Here is a 14,125-nt window from a genome sequence, read left to right on the forward strand (position 1 = left end):
CAAAGGAAGAATGCATATACAATGGGAAAAAGACAGCCTCTTCAACAAATGGTGTTGGGAAAACTGGAAAGTCACATTAAAAGAATGAAACTGGACCACTTTCTCACACCAAACACTAAAATAAACTCAAAGTGGAGCTAAGACCTAAACCTGAGACCAGAAACCATAAAAATCCTAGAAGAGAGCACAGGCAGTAATTTCTCTGATATAGGCTGTGGCAACATTTTTCTAGATGTATCTCTGGAGGCTAGGGAAAGAAAAGCAAAAATAAACAAAAAATAAACTATATCAAAATAAAAAGCTTATAGAGGGCACGTATTGCATGGAGCACTGGGTGTGGTGCATAAACAATGAATTCTGTTATACTGAAAAGAAATAAAAAAAATAAAAAGCTTCTGCACAGTAAAAGAAACAGTTAACAAAACTAAAAGGCAGCCTATGGAATGGGAGAAGATTTTGCAAATGACTAATCTGATAAAGGGTTAGTATCCAAAACATATAAAGAATTACAACTCAACACTTAAAAAACCAAATAATCTCATTAAAAAATGGGCAGAAGACATGAACAGACATTTCTCAAAGAAAACATATAGATGGCCAACAGACACCTGAAAAGATGCTCAACATCACTTATTATCAGGGAAATGCAAGTCAAAACTACTATGAGACATCACCTCACGCCTGTCAGAAAGGCTAAAATAAAAAACACAAAAAACAAGTGTTGGTAAGGATGTGGAGAAAAAGGAACCCTCTTGCACTGTTGGTGGGAATGCAAACTGGTGTAACCACAGTGGAAAACAGTATGGAGGTTCCTTAAAAATTTAAAAATAGAGCCACCCTACCATCCAGTAATTATACTACTGAGTGCCCCCAAAATGCAAAAACACTAATTCAAAGGGATACATACACCCCTATCTTTATTGCAACTTTATTTATAATAGCTAAGAAGCAGCTCAGATGTCCTTTGATTGATGAATGGATAAAGAAGAGGTGGTATGCATATATATAGAGAGGTGATATATATATATTACATACATATATGCATATATATAATGGAATATTATTCAGCCATAAAAATAATGAAATCTTGCCATTTGCAATGACGTGGTTGGAGCTAGAGAGTATAATGCTAAGTGAAATAAGTCAGTCAGTGAAAGACAAGTACCACATGGTCTCACTCATTTGTGGAACTTAAGAAACAGAACAAGCAAGCAGCGAAGAAAAAAAAAGACAAACCAAGAAACAGACTTAACTGTAAACAACAAACTGATGATTACCAGAGGCGAGGTGAGTAGAGGTACGGCTGACATAGGTGTTGGGGGGTGGAAAGAAAAAAAAGTTAAACACGGAATTACCATATGGTCCAGTAATTCCACTAGTAGAAACATATCCCAAAGAAATGAAAGCAAACACTTAAAAAGATACTTGTATACCAATGATTACAGCAGCATTATTCACCATAGCTGTAAGATGGAAACAACTCAAGTGTCCATTACAGATGAATGTATGAACAAAATATTATATACAATGGAATATAATTCTATATTATAATTCCATATAATGGAATATAATTCAGCCAAAGGAATGAAATTCTGATACAATCACAACATGGCTGAACTTCAAAAACATTATGCTAGGTGAAATAAGCCAGACACAAAAGGACAGATACTAATGATTTCACTTACATGAGGTATCTAGAACAGGCAAATTCATAGAGACAGAAAGTAGAGGAGAGTTTACTGGGGGAGGAATGAAAGTGGGGGGTTATTGTTTTATTGATACTAAGCTGCTGTTTAAGATGATAAAAACATTTTGGAAATAGTTGTGATGATTGTGTAATATTATGTATGTACTTAATGCAGTTGTGTATTCGGAAATGGTTAGATGGTTTATTTTATGTTATGCATATTTTAAAAAGAAAATGCATTAGTTCTAGTCTTTCCTGTCTGTTTTGGGGACTTTGATTATCTGTCTCATTAACGTTTCTTTTCTCCTTCACGAAGGAAAGACGAATGACTTGTCTGTGGTATTTAAACAAAATGCTTGAGTAGCCGTGAATTTTTAAACATCCAAATAAAAGCAGAGAAATGAAAAAAAAAAAACACTGTGGATAAACATGAATAAATAAAAAATATATTATTTGAAAATTCCTTAGGTTTAGTCAGAATTTGTTATAACCCCATGAGTGCTGCGAAAGCAGTCTGAGCCTAGAGTTTTCTTCAGCTTTACCATTTATGATTTTATAAAAGTTGTCCATATGGGTCCACTTGGTTTGGGCTCATAGGCAAATTGGTCTCCAGCCAGATGCTCCATCTTCTTACGTATCACACCTCCCCGTAGAGCTGAAACGTTCCCCTGAAGAGAAACTTTTAAAAATCCCACAGACTCTAATTTAGATTTGGCAATCACTGTGCTGTGATGTTTGAGTGTTTTAGACTTAGCAATAAATAATGTTTTAAAATTTCCCATGTTTGGTGTCTTAGTTGCTGTGCTGTTTGTATCTATAACAAAAACCCTAGACATAAGATTAAATTAAGTCTAATAGTCTCTTTTTGGCCAAGATTGTTCTTCCCACCCCATCATCTCAGATCCTCCTCATTTTTATTATAAATAGTGAAGTGAAATGAAAGAGGTAAGGAGAAGAAGTTCATTTGTTCACGAGATCGCATTCCTCAAGAAATCAGTAGACAAGTTCAAATAATCATGACGTTTATTCTGGTATATCTTTGTCTTCACTTCATACAACTTTTGCATCTTTATTTTAAGACTTTTTTCAGCCATCATCTGGCCAGTCCAGTGTTGGGGGTCCGTGGGACAGAGGACTGACCCACTCAAATATATATTATCCTGCTTCCAATTTCATCAAAAGGGATACAATAGGAACTAAAGGCCAAATTCCAGTTAAAAGTAACTTTCCCCAATTCAGCCAGTCTCACACTTATTCCAAACAAAACTACTCTAAGTCCTTTCTAGAACAAGACAAGACAAAACAGTAATATGTTGAACTATTTAACACAGAAGAGTTGAATATGCAATAGTATAGTGTTATCTTTGCTCCTTGGATTCAAATCAGCTCCTTTTTTGTCATTGGTCTAGGGTTCTTAGGCGAAAGGGGAGTTTGTTATAAATTAGCCTGTTTAAAACATCTTGATGCGTGGTACTGGTGGATCTGCTGTCAGAGACTATAAATATAATACATCTGTTCATCCGCTGTGCATGGAATTAACTTTGATGACAGATGAGTACCCCTGAGTATGTAGCTAGGTTGACCTAGTGAGTACTTAGTCAATACCTACCGGTCGAAACTCTGAGTGTTTGGAAAGGAACACACACACACACACACACACACACACACACACACACACACACACATATGCACACATATATATCCATGTGCACATAATACATACAGGGGCAGGTATGTGTATTTCCATGTCAGTGACATGCCCAATGGACAGAGAGGCAAGACAGAAAAAACAATGGGCACAGACAGGGCAGAGGGCAGCATTCATTAAGGTTTCAGTTGTCAAACTAATTTCTGGGGCTTCCTTGCTCTCTCCACACAAGGCAGAGAATTATTCTCACAAAGTTAACAGCATCACAGCATGCTCCCTTATGGCAAACACTGAACTCCTGGAAAGTCTCTCAGGAGTGATAGATCTTAAGTTAAGTAGAAATCCTGTACCGCCAAAGATCTTCGATTCCTGAGTAGAGATTATACCAATAGAGACAGATTGGTTATTTCCACCCGAACTTCCAAACCCCACTGTTCGGCTTGGTATCGAAAATCGAAAGTAAACCTTTATTTATTTACCTTTACTGCAAGACTTGGTTGGTGGAAGTTTGTTGATGTGCAGCAAATCCCTAGTGGGAAATTACTACAACTAACAAGACTAGGAATATTTGTTTTCAAATGGATTTTTAAATTGACCTTGATAGTTTTCAATGTTTCTTAATTAGTGTTTGCAAATCTGCTGATTTTATGAAAAATCTGTTTCTTGCTGTATTAGAGTGTAGCATCACAACAAAATTAGCATTCCATATGTTGTTTTGTTAAACATACTTGGTGACTTTCTTTAAAATCCCTTGGGAAATGTTTTGAAATTTGTTGAAACAAATATGCAACACTTGAAATTAAATGGTGATTATCACCACATTGTTCTTTCTTTAAAGCATCGCCTGTGTTTGGATTCATTTAGGAGTGCTATCACTGAACACATACCCTTCAGAAATTACTCATGAATGGGTAAGGCTTAGATACCAGCCTTTCAACCTAGGTAAGTAAAAGCAGCTTGCTACAGAATTCTCGCAGTGCCTTGATGAAGCCATCTACCTTACCAAAGCCTGGAGTGGCAAAAACCATCATTTAAAAAAATAAAAAATAAACCAACTTTATTTAGGTGTTCTCTTCTCTAAGTGGAATGAGAAAATTGAGCTCCGTTTTCCCAAAATCTCCTTCAGAGCTCTTAAACAGAAGCAGAAGTTTGTATTTCATCTGAAATTGGACAGCTGAGTTGCCTCCCATAGGTAGCACTGATCATTAACCTTCAATTGTTTATTGCATCTGAGGTTGTCATGTCCATGTCTTCATTTCTGCCTTAACATTTAGTCAATAAACAAATTGAACATCTACTATGTGCCAGGCATTGTGCTAGGGACTGGGGTTTCTGTTGGGAATAGCACATAGTGGATCGATAGCTCTCATCTCAGGGCATCACAGTTTAGTGGGCAAATAATGGGCAGCACACTGGGGCTAAGGGGCTGAGGGAAATTGGAGTCAATGCTTAAGCATCAAAGCAAATGCAGGCTTACCAGATAGAAGAGTCAGGAAAGGATCTTGCAGGAGGAGTGCCTGATTCATACGGCACTGAAGTGTAAAAGTTTGCGCGTTGTTGGTGACCGTGTGATGGCTGGAGCAGAGGGTTCAGGGTGGGCCTGGGGTGGGGGAAAGCATTTGAAAGGTAGGTGGGTGTGTTTTTCCACCATGCTGAGGAGTGTGGATGTGGAGAGATTCTGAAATTTTAAGAAGGGACAGATATCGATCAGTTGTATGAGACAGAGGGGAAGGGGCTGGACGCTCTGGAAGTGAATCCTAACAGTGGAATTAAAAGGCTCTCCTAATTGGGATACCTGGGTGGCTCAGTCGGTTAAGCATCTGCCTTTGGCTCAGGTCATGATCTCGGGGTCCAGGATCAAAGCCCTGCCTCAGGCTCCCTGCTCAGTGGGGAGTCTGCTTCTCTCTCTTCCTCTGCCCCTCCCCACTGTGTATTCGTGCTCTCTCTCTCAAATAAATGGATTAAAAAAATCTTTAAAAAAATGCTGCCCTTTTTTTAGATCTGAGAGAGATTTAGGAAGACATGATTTCACCTGAAGGACTGAAGGCCAGAGAGAAGGAGTCATGCTGAACTCCAAAGTTTGTGGTTGTACTTACTGAGGACGTCGTGGTTAGTAGAGGTTTTGAGTGGAAGGAAACGAGTTCTAATTTGGACATGTTGAGTTCAAGGTTCCTGTGGAATGTGTAGGTGGCATGGATCTTTGCCTTGGCTTGGATAGCTGAACGTTTTCTGCCTCCCTGTTGTCGTTTGGGCTTTTCTTCCAATGATTAGAGGAGGGTCCAGGCAAGTGAGTGGGATTAATGCTTGTCTCCCAGTAGCAGCTGAGCACACTTGCTTGCATGTGCACTGAAGGGGCTCTCTCCAGCCTCCTGTCCTGTGGATACCCATGGAACAGAGCTTGCTAGTGTGTGGACCTCTTTCCTGCGCCTTCCAGTTATCCTGTCATGCTCCCTGATGGTCAGACTTGAAGAATTTGTTAAAAACTTTAGGTCTTTGCTTTTTAATAGCATTTATGGCAGTCATCTCTTCTTCCCACACTCTGCCACAGGTGAAATATTTTTTGTGTCCCACCTTTTCCCAGAGGGCTGATCCCTTTGAACTTTGGTTCCCCTGGTTGCCCTGCTTCTTTAAGCTCGAGGATGTGCTCAAGAGAAGTCATGGTGTGTAAATTATTCACCCTTTCTCCTTGTTAGGGGAAGAACCTCTTGTGGCTTTCTGCGTTCTAAATGGAAGCAGTACTCCCTCTAGGGAATCCATTTTGATAATTAAGGAACTGGCAATTACTTTACAGCGTGATCTGAAAGGACAGCTTCTGGTGGGTAGTCACAGTAGGACTGTAGGTATACTTGAGAAGCTTCTCTACATTGTTCCCCAAATCAGAACTGTTTCCATTAGACTGCCTTTACCTACTATCTCTCTTACCCCTCAGCACCTTGAGGACATCACCTTGCAGCTGAGGGTACATAAAGCAAAAAGCGAAAAAAACTATAGTGTGTCCCTAAGCCTCTAATAATTCAATAAGGACATGCTGGTTTGGAAACTCAGACTATGGCAGTGAAAAACCTAACCAAGGCAAAAGAAATATGGAGGAGGGGGTAGTTGGACACATGTATTGTATTTTTCTTCTGGGAGGTAGATGGTGGGGGAAGGTGTGGTCCACACACTTCCTCTGTAAGGGGCTGGCCAAACTGTACCAACTTCAAGCTTTGCAGGACTTAACAGTCTGTGTCGCAGTCACTCTTGCAACTGAACGCTGTCATTTTGTAGAAAAGAGCAGCTATGGTTAATACACCAATAGGTGTGGTGTGTTCTAATAAAACTTTATTTATAAAAACAGGTGGCAGCTGGATTTGACCCGCAGGGCTACAGTTTGCGAGCCCCCGGGTTATCAGATTGATTCAGAAAATCCAGCATACAACATCACCATTTTGGTAATGACAATCTATCTACATCACACACGTTTGCAAGGAAACTCATTGAACCCAGGCCTAACCAGATTTGTTGAATCAGAATATTTGCCTGTGAGAAAGGATTCTTCTATAATATGTGTGTGTGTATATGTTTATATATGAAATAAATGAAAGGAAGGAAACATACCAAAATATTAATCTTTCTTAGATCTGAGTTGTTGAATTGTAGGCAATTTACTTGTTACAAATAGGCAAAGTTTCAAACAATAAGTCTGTATGACTTTTGTATCACCCAAAAATTATTTTAAAGTAAAATAATACTAATGTAAGTATGATGGGGGAAAGGAATGCACTTGAAATTGTTGTATATGTAAGAATTAATGTTCATCTATTCTGTTTACTTACCTCAAGTCATTAATTGGAATTACAGTTTTTTTTCTTGCTAGAGATTTATCCGTTCCTTTAGACTCTGATTTAACATCTGAGAATGAAGATAATTTTATAACATAAAAAAGGCTTATTATTACTGAGCCCTGGGCCAGTGGTTCTTGTTAACATGGCCTGTCATAGGAGGGGCTGGTCCTAACTTCCTGTACCCAAGGATGAAAGGACTCAGATCTTTTTAATAATTAGTTTTCCTTTCTGCTACTGAATTGGACACTCTAGGAGACATTTATTAATTAAGAACAGTCTTTTAGTATATTAGGAATGAAGATAATTTTCCAACCTCCAAAGGGCCCAGTATTAGTCTGGTCTAGATAAAAGGCATTTACTAACTGTATTCTCTTAGAAGTGGAACCACATCCAACTTCCTGTGCCCTGGGAAGAATGATAATGTGGGCTGGATAACCGTGTCCTTTGACCGGAAGCCCTGGATCCTGCAGAAGTAGGGTGGGCACTGGAAACACGTTGTGTATATGGGCAGGTATCATTATCAGGACTGGCCTTTGGGCAGTTGAAAAATAGGCAGGATTCCTTGTTACTGTCTTCCTACTTCCCCATTCCATAGTGTTCTCCCAGTTCTTTATTATTACTCAATCACTGTTAAGAATCTAAGACACAACGTTTGTTCCCTAGATCTCTTTGTTATCCAGAGGCTAATGAAGCCTGCTCTCTGCTTGTAGTCACACTGGGCAGAATCAACTAATTCTTGATACACACTGATGACTTATGTGACTAAGTTGCGATATTGCTGTGATATATTCTGAAAGGTTGAAGGGAACATGGTTTTGATGAAAGGAACAAAGGCCTGATGTAATGGTGGATACATTTCTGGGCCTAGTCTGTCACTGCTGTGTTTGCTATTCTGTCTTTGTGGGATGCTTTTCTACAGACAACCACGGGGCTTCCTTCCTTATTCAGGGCTCTGCTCAAATGTCACCTCAACAGAGGTTTTACCTGACATGGTGCTCTTCCTTTATTCTCTGTTCCCTTTCCTGGCTTCATTTTCATTATATTACTCATCAACGCCTGGCCTTAGATATAGATATGTACTGTGTGTGTGTGTGTGTATGTGTGCGTGTGTGGCCTTTCTCTCCACTAGAACGTAAATGCCATGAGCTCATTTATTTACACTGTGTTCATGGTTATGTTTCTAGCACCTAGAACAGAGCGTGGGCATAATATACAAATGACAAACAACAAATATCTGTAGATTGTTGGATGACTGCTCCGCTTGGAGCATCTATAATTCCGTTTTATTAATCTCGAGTTCTTGTCTCCTCACCAGCACATAATCGGCTAAACAAAGAAGGAAGAGCATGACTGCACCAAAAATACTTGTTAAGGGAATTAAATCAGAAGTCCCAGTCACTTACCAAAGACACAACTAATATTAGATCCACAAGTTCCTTTCCTAGAGCCTCGTTTTCAGGACATTTGGCCGTTGTGACTTTGGTTTGGCTCTGCTGTTATTTTTACATGGTGTTAATGTGTTCCTGACATATTTCAGAGACCGGGCTTGTCATTTACTTTGAGGGGTCCCATGAATTTCTCTCTTACACTTTTGAAATGAAATTTCAGAATTGACTCAAATTTATTGTTTCAATCAAAATGGATTTGATTTACAGATGTCTGATCCCTTAAAAACAGATCTAAAAAAAGAAAGCTTCCATCAACTTCAATTCTTGTTTTCTTGTCTCCTCTAAACAGGAACTCAGAACTTTCTATAAGACATTTTCTGTAAGACTTTATTGTGTTAAAAACATCGGTGCATGTTAAACCAAGTACATCATATTTGCTTGTGTTTTAAGGTTCATTTCATCGGGGAAGTAGTATAATCCACTAGCAAGTTGTGTCTGCCTTTTCAGAATGTGATTATTGCTCATAAATGTGGTTTTAATTGAAAATTTTATGTCGTGGATAGCCTATAGCAGTCTTAGATCCACATACCTATATTTATGTGTCTATAATTTATTTTTTAAGATTCCCTATACAACACTATTTTGAAATTACTGAAAGGGTTTTCTTTATTTTTTTGTTATTCATCTGGGTGACTTAAAAAAAATATTGCTGTTGTGTTCAACTGTTGGCACCGTTGCAGGCAACTAAAAGCTTAAGAAAATTATTCCCCCTCCTGTCCCCTCCCAAAGCCACATCTAAAAAGGTCACAAAAGGAAACACACAATTCAAATAATCTCCGTGCTGTATCTGAGATTAACTTGGACACAGATGTTTTAACTTATAGTTTGATCTGGCATAATATATACATTTAACAAAATCCTGTTTTGTATTGCTTCTATAAACACTGAAGTCTGATAAAAGTGTATTGATTTTTCTGCTATTTAAGAGCTTTTGAACCAGTGCTTAAAGTGGGTTTTCTCCAAGGTCTAAATTAACTCTTTCGGCTTCTGACCATGGTTTCCGTGTAGGGGTGTGTATGCATGTAAGAATGTGTTTGTTTATGCTTGAAATGGATTAGAATGGCAAACCATTTTGTGGTCTGCAATATTTTACTTGCTAGGGATAATCATTAGACTTTGTTCTTGATTTTTTTCTTAGAAGATGAAATGATTCAACACTGTTCATTACTGTTCATTTCCTAACCACACTGTAATCGTTATAGGCCTGCATATTATCTGAAAAGTAACTGGAAATATTAATGCAACATGAGGAGGGTTTTCCTCCCCCCTCCTGGGCAATTAAATATGGACATCATGCTTCCTCTTCCTGGTCCTCAGGCCTCCAACTGATCTTAACATGCCGGCTCTTCCGGAAGTGACCCAGGGGACATCAGTCTAGTTTAAGTCTGTCTTGCTTTCAAAGCCATTCTCACATCTCTTCTTGCTTGGCCCACATTCTAACATCCCACAAGGTCAACTTCCCACCTTGTGAGGAGCAGGGCAGCCACCACAACCAGACCAGAATTGTGACCTTGGTAACTCCTGGGGAAAAAGATATCCCTAAATTTAATAATGTCAAAAGGAAACATCAAATCCAGCAACACCATGACCTTCTGAAGCTACAGAGACTGTTGCCAAGTGGAATCTCTTATGATGGTATAAAAAGATAGATTCTGAGTTAGATAAGACTCTGGCTAATTAATATGAGGGCCTGTTAGGCATTGTCATTTACAAAAAGTCTTTTTTTTTTTAAAAATCTTATTTATTTATTTATTTGTCAGAGAGAGAGAGAGCACAAGCAGGCAGAGTGGCAGGCAGAGGCAGAGAGAGAAGAAGGCTCCCTGCTGAGCAAGGAGCCCAGTGTGGGACTCGATCCCAGGACTCTGGGATCATGGCCTGAGCAGAAGGCAGTCAGTTAACCAACTGAGTCACCCAGGCATCCCTTACAAAAAGTCTTCACCCGAATGACTTTATTTGAGTCTCCATGTAACTTTCTGAAGTAGGTGTCTTAGCTATCTCTACTTGCAAACGACGACAGCATCTCCAAGAGAGGGAAAGTGGTAGACCAAGAACCTAAATCTTGTATTTCTTTTATTTCACCAGATAAAGGGTATAACGGACAGACAAGCATTTAATTTATTGGAAAGTTAATCAAATAGTGATTTTTGTGTTGTCACTTTTTAAATTCATCATTCGGGTTCACAGTAAGTATGACATATTAGTGGTAAGAACATTTATCTACTTATCAGCCACACACGTGTGCGTGCCTCCCCCCCCACAACACCCCCCTCAAGGTCAGGGGATAAAAACAAGTACATACTCCAAAACTAGAAACCAATAAAATTTTTTGTAAAGGAATCTCTCCATACCTTAAAGAGTTTTCTTGAACAAAACTTACAGAACGTAAACATCTAGTTCAGTGATTGCTGTAAAAACCACTGTGCATAGAATTTGCGTCTCAGCTACCAGAGGCTGTCTGCTTTCCTGAGACAGAGCTTCCAAATTCCTTTAGGCCGGGGGGGGGGGGGGGGGGAGGGCAGCATTGCTCATCACCTCGTCACCTCTGCAGAGTGTAAACCGGAGGTGTGTCTTGTCCACACATGGGCTGGAAAGTGACCTTATAGGCCTCTTGGGAAACCCAGAACATTGTCTCAGGTGAAGTTAGTATTTATTGATGTCAAGATTATAGAATGTGTTTGTGGATGTTTTCTTGAAATTCCATTTTATAAAAGAAAAATGTCTTCCTTTAGCAGTAAACACTCAATAACTTCCTCAGTGAGAATGGGGGTTCTATCTGCAACAGTGGAAGTCAAGAGAATAGTATCACTCTGAAGGGTGTGGGTTTTGATCCTGGCACTGCTATTGGCTAGCTGTCTGATCTTGGCTAGGCAAATTTTCTCTTTGAGTCTCCGTCTTTCTCATCTGCAAGACGTAAATAATAACATCTACCTGGAAGGGTTGTTTGAAAGGTGGCAGAGAATGTACACATCGGCCCAAGATGACTTTGAAAAATTCAGGTATTTAATTTATGGGATGAATGGGACTTGGGATCATGAGAAGTTTCATCGCAGAACATATATCCTACCAAGGACCTGTAACTCCATGACCTGACCAAACGAGAGAGATGAGATAAGGGGGCTGGAAGGGGGAGGGTGTAAGGAACAGCTGAATCCTCAGGAGAGGTGCCTCCCTTCCCCCAGTGGTTGCTGAACCTTTTGTGAAGGCAGCAGTCATCAGATCAGTAGAGTGTGAATGTCATCCTTTTGCTTAATGTCTCTTCCTGTGCGTCTTTGACTCACATCGGCTCATTTTACCCACCAAATTTGCTTTGATTATCTTCGGCTCTGGAGAGCCAGCACATCTCTGCAGGAATGAGCTGGATCTGCTTCTGCTTCTCACAGCCCTGACAGAGCTGTCAGCTTCATTTCCATCATGAAATCTCGGTAGCTCGTCAGGGTGTCAGAACTCCGTGTTTCCCGTCCCAGGTTGAATTGGCACAGCTGGGGCGGAGAGGAATTTTCTTTTGACTTGTGAACTGAGCAACTTTGGATTAACGAATCATTGAGAAGATAAAAATGTGGCCTTGAATTTTTACTGTTAAAAAATCTCAATTATCTGAATGTCAAAAAGATCATAAAAATGAACTTGGAATTAATATGTGGGTAGTTGAAAGTTACATTAGGCAAAACAATCAGACCATCTGATCCCTTTGAGAGACCTGTGGTCTGTTCTGAACAATATAATTGCCTTTAGAAGCTTTTAATCTTATTAGACCTCGAGTCCTAACCCAAGTGAGTAAGCTGATATTGTCTTTCATTTAATTAATCGGAAAAAGTAATAGCCAGAAATGTAGATGGTTTTTCTCCCACCAAAATGTGAAGTATGGCCTCCAGAGTTGATGATATGTAGCTTTCTTCCACAAAAATGAAGGCTGTGTAGCCACATTGTTATCAAACCTCTCTTGTGTATAGTAAGGAAAATGTGGGTTTCAAGAGAAATGACTGCATTCGGGTAATAGCTCAGTGGTGATTGTATTGTATTTCAGAAAATAAGAATTCTTCTAGTTACCTGAAGTTGCTACTGTTTTTATTTGTTTGTTTACTTATTTATTTATAAGATTTTATCTATTTATTTGTCAGAGACAGAGAGAGCAGCAGGCAGAGGGAGAAGCAGACTCCTTACTGAGCGGGAATCCTGATGTGGGACTCCATCCCAGGACCCTGGGATCATGACCCGAGCTGAAGGCAGACGCTTAATGACTGAGACACCCTCTGCTGTTTTTATTCTTAAGACTGACTCATTTTAAACATCATCGGTAGACATACAGTTGTGTGTATTTCACTCTTTTCTTTTGGGCTAGAATACACTAGAGATAGCTTTTTAAGAAAGACACAGAATTAACATTTTAGATATTTATTCTTCCATTTACTTATTCAACAAATATTTGCCTGGTGCCCACCCAGTAATGGTTGCCATATAAACCTCATCTTGAAGAAAGGACATGGCCCCATGAAGCCGGGGAAGGAAAGGGTTTGAAGCAGAGACAGCCCTAAGGTGGGAAAGAACTTGGCAAATTTGCAGAACCCAAGAGCTGCGTGGTTAGAGTTCAGTGAGGAGGAGGAGGAGGAGGAGGAGTTGGAGAAGGGACGGAGCAATTGCATGAGAAAGACAGACTGCTGCACAGTTCAGCCTTGCGGGGCAGTAAGTGGAAAGTGTGGAGTTATTGCCCTCAACTTGCAGGCCACCGGGCTCCTGTACGTCGTCAGACACATGCGCCGTTTTTATCTTGTAGCGCTTCGGAGGTTCTTTCCTCTAGTGTCTTCATTTCTAGATATTAATTCTTGGAGTTTGCAGCCATGACTGCATCCGATGCCAGGATCTTCATCTTCTTTCTTTCTAATTTGCTTTCTGTTGGGTCGAAGGATCAAATAACCAAACTAATTAGAACGATGTCAAAGGTAGGAGTGACAGAGCCATGAATCTCAGGCAGAGACAGTTTGCTCCGGGCAAAATCAATAAGCCTTTATCGCGGGGCCACTTTCTTCTAGACCTCAGTGGTCGCTTCTGTAGAAGCTGACTACTGATCAGAACACCCCCGAGTGTCCATGCAGCCTGTAATTTGACTTACAATAGCTTTATAAAAGACCTCTAAACATTAATTGCATTTTGTTGTGCTTACCATAGTTAAGCTTGCCACATCTTAATCATCTGGAAGTGTTAGCTACTTCTTTAAATAGCTGCACCCCCCATGCCCTCCTATCGACTAAGAGAAACTAAAAAATTAAAGTGTTGAGAATCTAAGTATCCAAATGAGGATCAATATTTAATTATAAATCATCTCTCCGCTTACATTTTTCTTCATCTGACTACAAAACGCATCATGAGACTGCGCACTCACGCACACACGACAGCCTAACGATTTCCGCCCTTGGGGGATGTATGTTGTTATTTTCCTAGTTCAAAACTCTAGACTCTAAACTTTTGAGCAGAGGAGTGAGCAGTTGTGCGCAGACACACGCTATGACGCTATTAACTTTTT

General features: G+C 39.7%; 1 protein-coding gene across 2 annotated transcripts in view; it reads left to right on the top strand.

Annotated features, from left to right (window-relative positions):
• Positions 1–14,125, top strand: part of SUGCT (succinyl-CoA:glutarate-CoA transferase) — a 763,713-nt gene that overhangs the window by 464,591 nt on the left and 284,997 nt on the right. The gene's annotated exons all lie outside the window — the stretch shown is intronic.

Source organism: Lontra canadensis, unplaced genomic scaffold (genome assembly GCF_010015895.1).
Source record: "Lontra canadensis isolate GAN:19392208 unplaced genomic scaffold, GSC_riverotter_1.0 scaffold54, whole genome shotgun sequence".
NCBI classification, from domain to species: domain Eukaryota; kingdom Metazoa; phylum Chordata; class Mammalia; order Carnivora; family Mustelidae; genus Lontra; species Lontra canadensis.